Raw genomic sequence first — 14352 nt, 5'->3', positions numbered from 1 at the left:
GAGCCCAAATTCAAATGAATATATACATACATATGTGTGTGTGCACGTGTATATTAAACTGCTGCCTGTCAAAGGCAGTTAAATGAAGCTGGAGGGAAGCTTTTAAATAAAGTCATGGAGAATGTCAAGCAACATGAAGCAACCTAGTTAAACACCAAAAAATCTGTCCTCTCTTTTGTTTGGCTCCTGATCTATGTCAAGTTGAAATAAATTATAATAACACAAGGTTATTAGATTCTTTATGATATAAATATGAAGTGTATGGATTTAGAAATCTGAAGACTATAAAACACAGATGGAAGCACACAATCTATAAGTTCCAAACTGCCTCGTGTAAAATACATGCAAAGCACACCAAAAAGCGAAAACATGAGAAATAAAGATCGAAGTCTCAGCACTCTTCCTGAAGCACAAATTTTTTCTGAGAGCAATATTAGCAAAGTTGTTTGAAGACAGAGACTGGCCAGTATACAAAAATGTCAAGCTCATGTTTAATTTTCATCAGATCTTAAGCAAAACCTCCTGCACATATATTAGTTTTACAGTTCTGAAAAGGCACAACCCCAGCAGGACATGGAAGCATGCTGCAAAGGAGTGTGAACCATCTCAGGAACTCATGGCCCACCCTGCCCCTGTGCCAGGCTGTGTGGCTGAGGAGAGTTGTGCTGCATGGGAATAGCCTTGTGAGGAACCATCAGTGGTGTGACATGGCTGTGTACATCCTGTGTGTGTTTTTTCACTCGCCCACATCCTGTGCATGCACACGGGTGCTGGGGTTGCCCTGGGGGCAAAATGTCTGTGTGGCTGGGTAGTTTCCTACTGCCTAATCATTTTCCTCACTTTCTGAGATGGAAAATCTCTGTAAAATACTTCTCTGAACATACCTACACAACTTAAATTTCCAGGAAAGTGGCAATACTGTTGGTAGTTCTGTCTTTTCTCAATGTCTTCATAGAGAAGAATTCTAATAGTGAATGTATTTTTCTATAAATAATAATAAACTTTACAGAAAGGAAATTAATATCTTCATACATCTTGGTTCAACAGACTCCAGCTTAATTCTAAACCCTTCATTTGAGGAATCAGTTGTGAAGTTCATTATATGTCAAAATATCCAAGCCAATGAATTAATGTTGATACTGGTTCAAGAACAAGTAGAAAGTGTAATGTAAAGAGTTAAGACCAGGGAAGAACAGAATGTTTGAATATTTTCTTCTACAGGTGACTAAAGATCTAATTGCTGTTGGTAAAAGCAAAACCTTTGTGTCAGAAAGAGTGCTTACTTCAGTGGCTGCAGATTAAAACATTCTGGTTAGTCCTTTTTATATTCAGGGAAAAAATTAGTCCATAAATTCCTTTATACTTTCAGTGATGATATTTTTGGAACTGCAATAAATTTCTCATTACATATAATACACTACTGTCTGATTATTTTTTTTTATTTTTACCTTAAAATTATGTCTAAATGGGACAGTCCAATTATGTCTGATTTAATGTTCTAATGTAATCCTGTGTGATTACAAGAAAGGTCTCGGGTTATTTAACAAGTGACGTTTTGGATTTATTACAAAAATGATATTGGAAGTATAGGACCTGTGGGGAGCCAATTAAACTTTCCAGGACATCATCTACTTGGCAGTGTCCTCCTGCCACCAATCTGCCACCTTGCCTGCAGAAATAACCAACTTGTTGTGCCGTGGCTGGGAAGGTGGGGTTTAGTTCAATATCCTTTCAGAGACCAGAAGAAGAGGGCTACAGACAGATTTCAGTTGTTTCCATTACTGACCATGTCAAAATGACCAACCTGTGGAAACAGCTTGGCTTCCTTGTCTGTGGTATCCTAAGGAGTCAACGCCCAGGAGAGACTGTGCCTAAGTAAATATGTAAGTGAATAAATCTTCAAGGCCAGAGAAGTGAACTCAGCATCTACTCTGTCACCTATACCAGGTTTCCTGCCTTTTATACAAAACTGATGTGAAAGACGAAATTATGCCCCACCCATTCTCACTGTTTCAGTGCATCCCTGTGAGAATCCATTGCAAGGTAGGGCAGAATGCAGCTTGGAAAGGCACTGTGGCTGGTAAGGATGTGTGAGGTAGGTTGACCCTGCCTGGTCTCTCAGAGAGCTACTAAAACAGGCAATTAGGAAAGCTAAATTTTAATTACAAATGTGGAAGTTTAGTTCAGTGATGGACATGGAACCGTGTGATGACTGTTACAGAATCATTTTCAGGAGCAAAACTTGCACTTGAAAATAGATTTATTGGAAATTTTATAGCTCTATTTCTTGTCATGAGATATTGATTTTACAGCTAGATATAAGTGAGTCAAAATAAAGGGGAAAAAATCCTAAGCTTTGTCTTAGTGACCAAAGTGATGTCTGCTATAGAAGCCTTTTGCTCATACAGACAAACTAGAATTGCTTGGACCTGGCACAGCAGCATTCATGTGGCCAAGCCACGCAAGGAAAGTTTTGTATCACTTCAGTAAAGCCACTTGCAGAAGTAGAATAGGCTTCCACTCCAGTAAAGACACTTGCAGAAGTAGAATAAGGCTTACTAGGAGAAGTGCAATTTTAGCAGAATAATTCTGTTTATATAGCAGCTTTCACTGGCGCAATTATGATGACTAGATATTACACTCCTCTCTCTCTGCACCTGAGAGGATTCATTCCTGTGCCAACAAAACCTACAGACCAGGCCAGAAGCAAAAGTTGAGTTAATTAGAATACAGATGAGCTCTTTATGACTTACCTCTGTTTTGCCACTGTTATTACACAAGCAAAATGAAAGTCATCTCATTATGCTAAAACTGTACCAGCACTCAGCTTCCTGCTACTGGTTTCTAGCTGGAAACCAGCTACATTGATGGATGTAGTGAAGAACAGGCAGGTACAGACAAGGCGAGATCCATAGAGCGGCCAGTCATCACAGGAAATATGATAATCTTTTGATCTCTTGCTATATCCAAATCATTTAAACATTGCAACCAGCAACAACAGTATCACATGAAAACCCTCCTTCTGCCCTGGTGTGCATTGCAATCATTTATATATTCCCCTTCAGCCCTCAGAAATCTTTTGCCCGTGTTATTTCTTTATTGCTTGTTTGTTTTTCTTTCCTTCACTGCAGACCAGCCCTGCCGGTCCCACAGCCTGGCTGTATCAGGTATAATGCAGAGCGTGTGATATACTTTTTCAGGGCATTCAAGCATGAACTATATTTCACTCTGGATTCCCTCTACCCTGTTTTGCTCCATAACTTTTCCCAGTGCAGTGATCAACCCGTCCTCCAATCAGCTTTACAACCTCACCAACAATACTGCTCCATAGATCAGCCCAGGTTGCTGCAGGATCATGATGATTTTATGCCTCCAGCCTTCCACTTCCCACTGCCCCTAACTACCAGGCGAGTGGAAGTCCCAAGGTTGTTTGTAAGCTGGTGTGTGTAATACAGCCAGCAGCCTGGCCTAGGTTGTAAATTTGATGTATTTCATACTTAAGTAGGAGTGTCAACTGTTAAATCCATTCCTTGCTAAAAATAAAAGCTACATAATAAGCCTGATACTGTAGATCACTTTAAACCAGATACTGTAATCCCCACTTGAGACAGATACATGACCTATTAAATTAAACATAGATTCCCTGAAATTGCATGCAGAACCTCTCTCAGATCAGACTGACTCCATTATTTTACCCTGTAAATAGAAATATTGAACTTCTGTATATATTCAGACATGATGTATATAGTCACTTATCAGCTTTTGTATATGCATGCTGTATTAGCAGAGGTGTGCCTTGAAACAAAACGATGTTGACAACATTTTCAAAGCAAAATACCTGATACCATCTTCCTAAATATGCCCTTCATTTTGTTAACAAAATAGATCTTTATTTTCTGAACAGGCGACATCTATGGCATGTGAGGAAAAAGAAAAGTATCTATATTAAGGTGCTGATAAATTATTTTGTGGTCCCACATTTGAAAACAGATCTTAAAAGCTGGGAAAAAAACCAAAGCCAAACCCAGAGCTGACAACCTTGGGAATGCCCTTATATTTGAATAATTGCACTGAGATTTTTTTTTTTTGGGAAAATACATATTTCTGTATAATTTGCAGCTCAATAAACTCTGTTGTTGTAGTTGTATTTTACAACTTTCTAGCTGTCTTCACTCTGTTACTGAAGGGTAGCTTTGGTGATTTATGTGACAGAAATGTTGAGAAGAACACTAAGATGACACCAGGAAAGAACACAGCCCTGTGACCTGGTCTGGAGAGAGGTTTGAATCACACCAACACTGCAGCCTTACCTTCTCATGCTTCCTGAGATGGACAGAAGAGTGAATACTGTCTCCATGTGGATTACTGTAGAAGGAAAGAAACAAGTTATGCATATTTTATGCCTGTGTGGCACCTACTTAGTGTGCTTTAGCACTTACTGTGCATGGGCTGGACACTGCATTATATCATTATGTACAGGGTTAAACCAGATTACTGCTGAATACCCACACCCAGTGTTTCACAGCTGCTCTCTTGCTCTGGCACACAATCAGGGCTTTCTTCCAGCATAGCTCAGCAAAACTGCTACCTCCGTGTCTTGCAGCAACTCTCATTTATTTATTCAGATTTATCACCACACCTATCAAGCTCTTTGCTTTTACATGTTTTCTTTTTTTTTTTTTTTTCCAAAACTTCACCGCCTCAGCTGTTTTTTGGAGGGCTCACTACAAAACTGGGGCCTTTTCTACTCTTTTGAAGTGCAAGAGCAGCTCTGCTATTTCCACATAAAGCTCCAAATTGGGAATGTCAAATGGGACCAAATGCACCTGAAACACAATCAGCCAGCTGACCAAACAAATGAATAAGCAAAAAACTAAGCAGGTTATATGAGGCCATCATCCAAGTGGATGCAACAAATAATGTTTGCACTTCTAGAATGAGGATAAACCAAGATGCTGCAATCTGTAGCTGTATTAAAGGGGTAGTATTTTCCCACACTATGAAATGAAGTTCTCTTGAGCAATTCCTGCAGTGGATGAGTCACTGTCTGTCTTGGATGGTTTATTCAGAATTATTTATGTTCAGCAAGAATGGAGGAGAAATCTTATTCTCCACTGTCTGTGAGCCCTCTTATTTGCCAGCACCGTGCTGATGCAACACAGCTCTTCATTCCACAGTCGCACTCAAGGTACAGTCTGCCATCTCTCAGTGAGTCTGCAGTTTTCCAAACAGCATATCCATGTTGGAAGCAAGGAAGCTGCATGTAATCTTTTTTTCTTTTTTTTTTTTTTTTTCAGGAAGATCTGCTCCTGAGCTGTGTGTTGTGCATCAGGCACTGGGGCTATACAGGCAGTAGTAATAGTTCCATGAATGAGGAACGACAGCTGATGGCAGTGGGAAGTGTGACACCTTTCTCAGAGGTCACAGCTTTGGAGAGTAGCTGGGAAGAGCTGAAGCCATTCTTCTATGAGAAAGTGTGAGGCCAGCCTATATATTGGTGAAGCCACTTCAGGGATATGCTTCAGCAATAAGACATGACAAGCTGTGAATTACAGTGCATTAATTCAAGCCTAGCATATTGTCAAGTATGGGGCCAAAGGGCTAAGAGCCATCCATACAACTAGGTGTGAATTAATTCACACTAGTTCACACACTGAAGTGTCTTATTGTGATAATAGATTTAATACTCCTAAAATGTTATTTTAAAATATCTATATATTATTAATTAAGGTGTAAGACTTATGCCTCCTGAACACTGAATTATATCTCAATGAAACCATTGCTCAAAATTCTTATTAACCCAGAAGGTCACTCAATTTCTTCTGCCCATTTTGTAATAATAAATAGTATAAACTGTTCAGACCATTCCATCTCTTTGTTACAGGAACTATCACCATCAAAAGGGAAATCCCTCTTCCTGTATGTAAAATTAATGCTCAAGTATGTGGTTGGGTAAATGTTTCCTGCATGTAGATGTTCAGCCATGTGTTTCTGGATTTCTCTTTGATACGTACCACTGAGTGATTATGTGCAAAACCTGTACCAGGAAGAAAGGTGCCTGTACACAAGCTCTAATCAATGAACTTTGCAACCCATCAATTCATATTTCCAAAGTGCTTGCATTGAAATCAAAGTCATTATGGGTGTGACAATTAGTAAGAAAAATACATTGGGCTTTTGTCTCTTGCCAGTGGAGGTCAAGGTACTCTAATTTTAACAGAGTGTCATCCAGAGAGGAGCTGAAAAACAGATTGGGTGGTGCCCAGCCCTGAGGAAAGTTTATTAAAGCTGATGGGAGCTGCCCAGACTGGGTCAAACTCATTCACTTCTATCAGGAATGAGTTTCGTCCCCTGGGAACAGTTAACTATTAAATCCATTTCTGGTTTTTGTTTTGTTTTGTTTTGAACCGAGTCTTGGCTTCTGAGCTGTTTATAAGAGAAAATGATATAGTAAATTATGTAAGATAAATGATACAGTCTGGCAGTGTGAGAAATCTACTATTCGTAACTAATTCTAATTTTTTAAGCTACTGTATGTCATAGCTAAAGCAGCACATGCTATCACTGAGCTGTCTTTGAGATTTACTACTTGTGTTAGTGTTTCATCTCTGGTTTGTTTAAAATGTTTGGGGGGCTTGAGTCTATGGTGCTGTGCTGAGGCTGTGAGCAGCATGTAAAAGGCTGAAAATGCCCTTCTGCAGCTGGGCGGGTGAGCAGAGAGGTCTCAGTGGAGCAAATTGAAGTAAATGACCACCAGCCATTTAAATGTTTCTGTATCAAAGAGAACTCTATCAAGGTCTGACACTGGAAGAGCTTGGCTTGGGTGAAGACAAGCTTTTGCAGACCTGAAGGGAGCAAAGGTAGTCAGATCTGAGGCTCAGTACAAAGGCAGCCATGAGAATATGTGCCCTCCACACCCTGGCTAAGCAGATCTGTCTCCCCTTAAGACAGAAGGTTTCCAAGTAAAGGTTTTTACATTTTATTGATCTTTGTCTTTTATCTTCCTCTGCAGCAAACCTTTCCAACAGCACAAACATTTTATTAGATAGTTACTCCGTTGTGGCTGCTATATGTTCCTTACAGAGTGCACCTTCTCTATGCCATGCTGGTTTTGCCTTACAAAGCAAGTTAGTAAATTATATAGTGATGAGCTTTGATTGCACCACGTTCAAACTGTTCTCTCCCAGAGGCCGTGTTACCCAAGATATTAGCAGAGAGGGCTGCTCTGACCTCATTTACTGGGCAGGCAGGAGCACTGCCGAGGCATGGACCCTGGAGCATAGTGAAACTATTGTCTCCTTCCAGGACAAACCGCGGAGCCTGAACCACAGGAGCATAACCTTGGATGTCCGTTAGTGTTTCAGGCTGTGTTACATGGGTAAGCAGTGAAAGGAGACTGTATCTGAGCATCTGGGAGAAAAGTCTATGACAGGTTTATTTGATATTTTTACTGGAGACCATACAATTACTGGAATACCTGGATTTATTTGAATGGAAGTATTATAGAAATATTCTCTCCAGTGGTTTCCTGCATGGAGAGGAAATTTCATTTTGCAGCCAAAATTTTGTCAGAGGGTCACAACCTCTTTCTCAATGCTGAAAAACTGTTGGAACTCGCCCTTTAATAAAATGAAAGTCTTCCAAAGAGATTAACCCCACTCGGCCCACAACAGAGGGTCCTTCCACACTGCACACTGCCGGAGGCCAGTACGGCACACTGGGCCTTTCTCATCGTAAAAGCCCCTGCAAAGGGCAACATCATCATCAGGACCTACTCTGAGGCTCAGTGCTGGGCAAGACAGGCACAAAAGGGAAATATGAACATGAAATGTATGTTAACCTTGTTTCTGAAAGCAGCAAACTCCTGGTGAGGGAATATTGCTCTAACTCATGTGCTGGCAGGCTCCGGGGTTTCAGAGGAAGAGCATCACAGCTACAGCTGAGGAAAAGGGGTACAAGGTCCTGATGTATGCAGAATGCAGTCAGGGTTTGTTTTCTCATGGAATTACTTCTTGTTGTCTTGTGAGCAAAACCTTTTAAACATGCAAAACATGTGGCTAAAATGCGAATTCAGACGTATTGGTCTGCATCAGTTGTGCAGAAGTGAAACTGAAAGTTTCATTTTAGAAACCCTGAAGAACTGGTACAGCCTTGCTCTGCCCCGTTTCCTTTCTGTGGAAGAAGGCTTTGTGACCATCTCTGTGCTAGGGTGCATAAAAAACACAAGCTAGGGACAGAACAAGTCTGGCCCCTTTATTTTTTTTCTCCAGCATTTGAATTTCCAGACAAGATCAGAGCTAGAGTCCACCTAGTTTGGTTTCCTGTCTCTGACAGCAGCCAGAACCAGATGCCTTGGACAAAGGCATAAGAAATCTGTTTTGGCAAAAAGGGAATAATCTAGTCCCCCCAAAGGGTTCATCTTAATCTCTAAGAGTGGGAAAGTGTTTAAACTCTGAGGTATGAGCTTTTACAACCTTTCTACAACTCTCTTAGCATTAATTATCATAACTCTGGCACCTCTAAAAACTTGTTGTAACATTTGGCACTGTGTCGAGAGTAAGGCATGTTGAAAGAAGAGAACAGGACTTCTAAAAAACCTGAGGCACTGCTGGGATTATTGACTCAAGGACCTCAGTGAGGGAACATAACACAGGGTCATGTTTCCCAGTAATAACATGGGTGGTTGACTTCCCAGCATAAGGAAAAACTGGAAAAAATTGAAACTCATGTTGTTTTGGATAGAGCCCAAGAAGTTACTGGAGATTTACAATTAGATCATGCAGAAACTGTGGGCTGATTTGGTTTCATTTTTTCAAACAGATGTTGGAGAGGTCACACAAGAGGTGGTGTGGAGGGTGCTATATTAGTAACTGAAATAAGTGTAGCTAATTCCAATTTAATACTGTATTTTACGCGTTACAGTCACTTTCCTAAGTGTAAATACTGAGCATATTAATTATTCCGTGGTAATTTTCTAGCCTTATAATTAAGTCGCTCTCCTTCAAAAGAACCTATAGAGTCATGGTGCAGATTTTCAGCAGGCATTTCTCCTATTGGCAGCAACGTAATGTATTCCATTGTCACTGATGAGCTCTTCTGACTAAGAGGGAAAGTGACAGTAACATCTATATCAGATCATCTGGAATGGGCCAACTGCACATTGCATTAAAATATGAAGTGGAGAGCAGTCCTTTGGGGCCAAGGCTAACAGTTCCTTTCCATCTGTAGTTCCTGTCATTCCTGGGTGCAGTCTGTAAGCTGTCATGCAGCACAAGTATTTGTGGAGGATACATGAATTACCAAAAGCTGACCACAGCTAGACAAATACAAGCTGTTCTGGGACTATTGGTCAGTGTGGGTTTGTACAACAGAATTTAATTTTCTTCTGGGACACTGGAGACTGTCTTGGGCTGGGGGATGTCATATCAAATAGTATCTGATAGAGTTTCTCAGACTATTCACTTATTTGCAGTCTCAGGTGGTCATTTCTGCTTTCTCGTGCTTGGGTGCCAGTGCTACCAGTCTGGCTTTACCCAATCATCCTTAAGGACTGACAATTATTTTGTGAGGTTATATCTTTAATTATATCACACAGTACCCAGGAAGCAAGCATGCTATTTTCTCTGCTGTCCATGATTAACAAAAACCCATATCACCACCAGCACTGAATATTGCAGTCAGAAATCATATTACTTACAAAACAATCTCATTATCTTTTTCCCAAAAAACCCAAATGGAACAAAACCAAAGCATGGTTTTGACGTTCTTTAGTGCTTATTCTCTAAATACTGGAGGATGCAGAGAGCCCTAACAGGGAAAAAGCTCAGCTGGACAACCAGCCCCTCACAGAACTCCCTCTGGATTCCCTGGATGTCCTGCATGTGGAGCACAGACCAAGCAAATCCCCCTGTGACTGACCCTCTCTTCTTGTACAGGCAGACACCTACCAAGAATATATAATCCCCATGCTTTTGATAAAGCACAAACAAGCTTCTAGAAGTTTTGCAGTGGTATCAATATTCTTTCTAAAAATAGAGCTTCAGGTCTTACGGAGCGTAACACCAGGAAGCCATCAGCACATAATAGCTGCCCAGCCTGCTGACATGGTGTTCCTTCCATGCTCTGCGCTGATGATTAGCCAACCCTTTCATTCCTCCATTAGTCACTTGTCATATTTAGAAGATAGTAACCACAAAATAAGCAACCTGGTGACTCTTGTAGCAGTTTGGCCTATCTGTACTCCATAGCACGGCTGTTAATATTTGTGTTTCCAAAGCAAAGGACTTAGGGGCTCCTGACACATTCTTCCTGTCCCACCTCACCATAGACAGCTGTGCTACATAGCAACCACTGTCTGGAGGTGATTAAGGGTTGATGCTTCACCGGCCGTGGTTCACTTCTATAAAGTTCAGAGGGAGCTAAATGTACTCACAGCCTTGAGGCTGGAGCTCGAAATGTCTGAGCTAACCTTTAGACACCTCTGAAAGTCTGCTCTGATGTGTATTTAGTAAAGTGAAATGAAGACTATAGAATAATCAATCCTTCTATCCTGTGACAGGTCAATTGCTTATTTTAGAACTGTCTTGGCTGGTTGATTATTTAATTTCCTTGAAAGCAAGAAAAATAATCATTATAAAAGTTGCTAATGTACTCCAGGTGAAGTGCAACTAAACCATTCATTCCAATATCCACATTAGCCAAAATATGCTAACAGTTTTGTATTTTGACCCTTTGTTCCTTCAGTGTCAAAAAATAATTATAAAAATGATTAAATGATTTTAAACTATTGAATTCTAATTTTGTAAAATGATTGACTTGACATTTCAATTCATTAGCTTTCAACCTGAATTGAAATTTATTCCACCGTTCTTTACTTAATTTGTTAAGTTCCAACTTTTCTGTTTACATGATTGTCACTAAATGAAGAAATCATTAACCAATGCTTTAATTGAATGTCATGCTTTGTGTGCAGTGCACTACAATAGTACTGTGTGTGTATTCATCATAAAATGATCAAAACATGGAGTTTGACTTTTTCTCTCTTATTCTCCCGAACTTCAACACAATTTGGGATTTTCATAAAGCTTTTTTGTAAAAGCACAGGTTCATGTGCACTTAAATAATGTTGATGGAATCTTAAAAGAAAGCTGTAATTATACTGTCAAATTTATTTTATTCCTTCTGTGCATTTCTAGCAATATTTAGAGCTGCTCTATGTTTCTGCTACCAGATAAACCCGATTTGATTGTAAACTGTGTAAATTAAATAATCAGTTACTGTCTACATGCCATGTCCTTTCACAGATTCTGAGCTCACTCATACTGCAGTAAAAGAATGCCAACTGCCCTTTGGTGCTACTTTCAGGGATGATTTGGGGTGAGTTATATTCAGGCTCCTATATCTAAACCTTACGTGCTTTCACCACATTGCTGCTGAGGAGGGATGTAATGTCCACTAGGGCTTCACTGGGAAAATGTTCCACTGCCAGCAGTGCCTCAGTCTTCCCAGAAGGGAATATATTTTTGTTTCTCTATTCCCTAAACCTCCCCGGGGTGCACAAAGCAGATGCCTCTCTCTAGCTCCCTTGCAGGGGACATCCCATGCCATGTCATGCTGTGCCATACAGTACCATGCTGTATCATACCAGTGTTGTCAGGGCAGACCTGAAAGAAAGCCAGGCAGCCCATATTTTCAGCCATTTGGGCAGAGTAATGTACAAGATGAGTTCTGAGGGTCCTCTCTAGACCTATTTCAATGATAAGTAAGCACAGCAGTAAAAAACACCCATGAGCAAGTTTAAGTATGACTATATGACTACATGAGCATATTGCTGGACTGGTCATCAGTGGAGTGGAGAGACTTGAACTCTGCTCTTCACTATCTGTTTTGAGGTTTTTTTAAGCACCAGTCCTGTATTTCTAGCAGGACTGTGCAGCCATCTAATTACACACAAACGAAATTTTATTCAATTAGTATTACATCCAAGTATTTTCTTTACCTGTGGATTGAAACAGGCATGTATTTTTCAGCCCATGATTGCATCTACATGAATGTTCCCACAGCACACTGTACAAAGGCTGAGTTATTCAAAAACAGGGGTATGGCCATGGAAAGGATCCAAGCTAATCAAATGGAAGCAATTTCAATTATATAATCAAACAGTTATATTTTAATTATAATTGTTGCCACAGGGCAGCCCAGGATTACTTTGTGTGAACCTCTACTTAAATGTTTATTTCTGAAGAAAAATATTATAAGGCATCTATGGCAATTTCATTATTATTAAGAAGCTAAAAAGAATCTATAGTTAGCTAAGGGACCAGTACAATTACCCACATCATCTTTCAGAACAGTAAAATGTAATAATAAGCCACAATGAGAAACTGGAGCCTTAGAAATGAATCAGATGGCACTAAAAGAGATTCACTGACAGGGAGCTCAGGGCTTACTGAGCTGTTATTTATTACAGGGCTAGATTTTTTAAGCTACACTAGTGAAAACAGAGCAACAAAAAATATTGCAGCAGAATTAATTGCACAAATTCACTCTTCAAGCCAAAATAGACTATCAGGAAGTAGTCTTAAAATGAAGTAAGGAATACAGAGGGTTTAATACATCTCCCTTAATCTCCAGGGAAACATTGTTTCTCTAACAGAGGGCTAAGCATGACTCAAACCTCCCCCTCCTCTTTACAATCCATATCCCACCATCTTCTGTCCACCCCTCTGGATGGCCAGAGATGCTCTTCTGGAGTTCTCTGACCTCTGCTCCTACAAGAGCTGTGCAAGTGTGCTCTGAGGAATGATCCACAAGACAAGCATTTTGACTTTTAACAAGACGGTTGAGTGAAAGAAAGGCTTTCAGTGAGAATCAATCCATTGCCATTGCAATCCAAGTGGACAACAATTTGAATACAAAAGGGAAGTGCATTTAATTTGATTTTAGACATTTGATGGAGTGTTGCGGTCACTAGGGAGCAGAGCTCAGGCCTTCTGCCCTCACCCTGTTTTCCCATTTGGTGCAGCCAACATGGGTTCTCAACAGGCATCTTGAAGGCTGGGAGCCATGGGCACAGGCTTCTCAAAATACTCTGAAAACATGCCCATATCCCACACTGCATCAGTTTACAAAAAACCCCAACCCAGGCCTTCATAAATCCTGCATGATGACAGAGAGGAAAATGCACCCCATGCAGAGGACCTTTTTATCTCTTTGAATTAGGATTGTGCCCCATGGACAATAAGGAACAGAATAACTATGGCCAGCATCTGAAGAAATTATACCTTTCCTGAGCTAGGTCTGTATTGATTGGGAAATGGAAACTGCACTTGAGAATGTAGGAAAAAGAGAGGTTTTATTCAGTAGCAACATATCTGCTTTGTTTTGTATAGGAACAGCAAAATAAACCTCTTGAGAAAGCTTTGGGTTTATATTTAGTGTGGCTCTTTGGGAATAAAATTGGATTGGAGAAAAGTTCATTCTTCATTCCTTAACCCAAATTGTCATCACTCCCTTACGCAGTTTTGCATCAGCTGCATGATTTGGCTGTACTTTGGTCAGCCCTTGCTCAACCCCAATGACTCATCTTTAGAACTGACCCATCACTGAAAGGCTTCTGGCCTCGGGGAAAACATTTCATCTAAGTCCTTGGATTGGAACAGAATTTTCCACACACTGATTCAGACCCCACCAGAACAGTACATCAGATCTCTGGCTCACACCTTGCTCCTAACTGTACACACAGATTTTCTCAAAAAGGTGATCCAATTGTGTTGAAAATCCTGAAAACATTTCAGGGTGACAAAACAAGCATAGACATAAATGTTTAAAAAGAAGTATCAAACAATTTTTGGAAGATTCAGTTAGATGCACTATTTACCACTAAGCACAAAAAAGGAAACATAGTATGGATTCTTAATGTTAATTTTACTTGCTTTCTGCAATAAGTGAAAATTAGAAACTAGCCAAAAATGCTTAATGGCAGGTTGAGGCCAGTCTTTGAACATCTTGTTGCCTTGAGAAAATTTACATTCTGTGTTCAAAAATAATTGCAGCCTGAACCTTAACATGTCGTGGTCTGTAGATGCAAGTGCTTCTGCTATTGCTGCTGCTACTGCTGAAAAAAAAATATTCCAGGAGGGCTCTGGAAAAATTGCAGGTGGAGAAAGTTTTCTGATGGTTCTTAGTATCTTACTGACACTCCTCAACGACTGCATCTAACACATCAGCTTCCGCAGTTTACTCATACTGAACCCTTAGCTGTACATGCTGGTTTTCCTCTTATGCAATTGCTATTAGTTTTAGAGCTATTGTTTTTCCTTGAACACAGATACTCAGAAAAGATGTTTCATG

The sequence above is a fragment of the Acanthisitta chloris genome, unplaced genomic scaffold (assembly GCF_000695815.1).
Source record: "Acanthisitta chloris isolate BGI_N310 unplaced genomic scaffold, ASM69581v1 scaffold4054, whole genome shotgun sequence".
Taxonomy (NCBI): Eukaryota; Metazoa; Chordata; class Aves; order Passeriformes; family Acanthisittidae; genus Acanthisitta; species Acanthisitta chloris.
Note: the sequence above shows the minus strand (reverse complement) of the source record.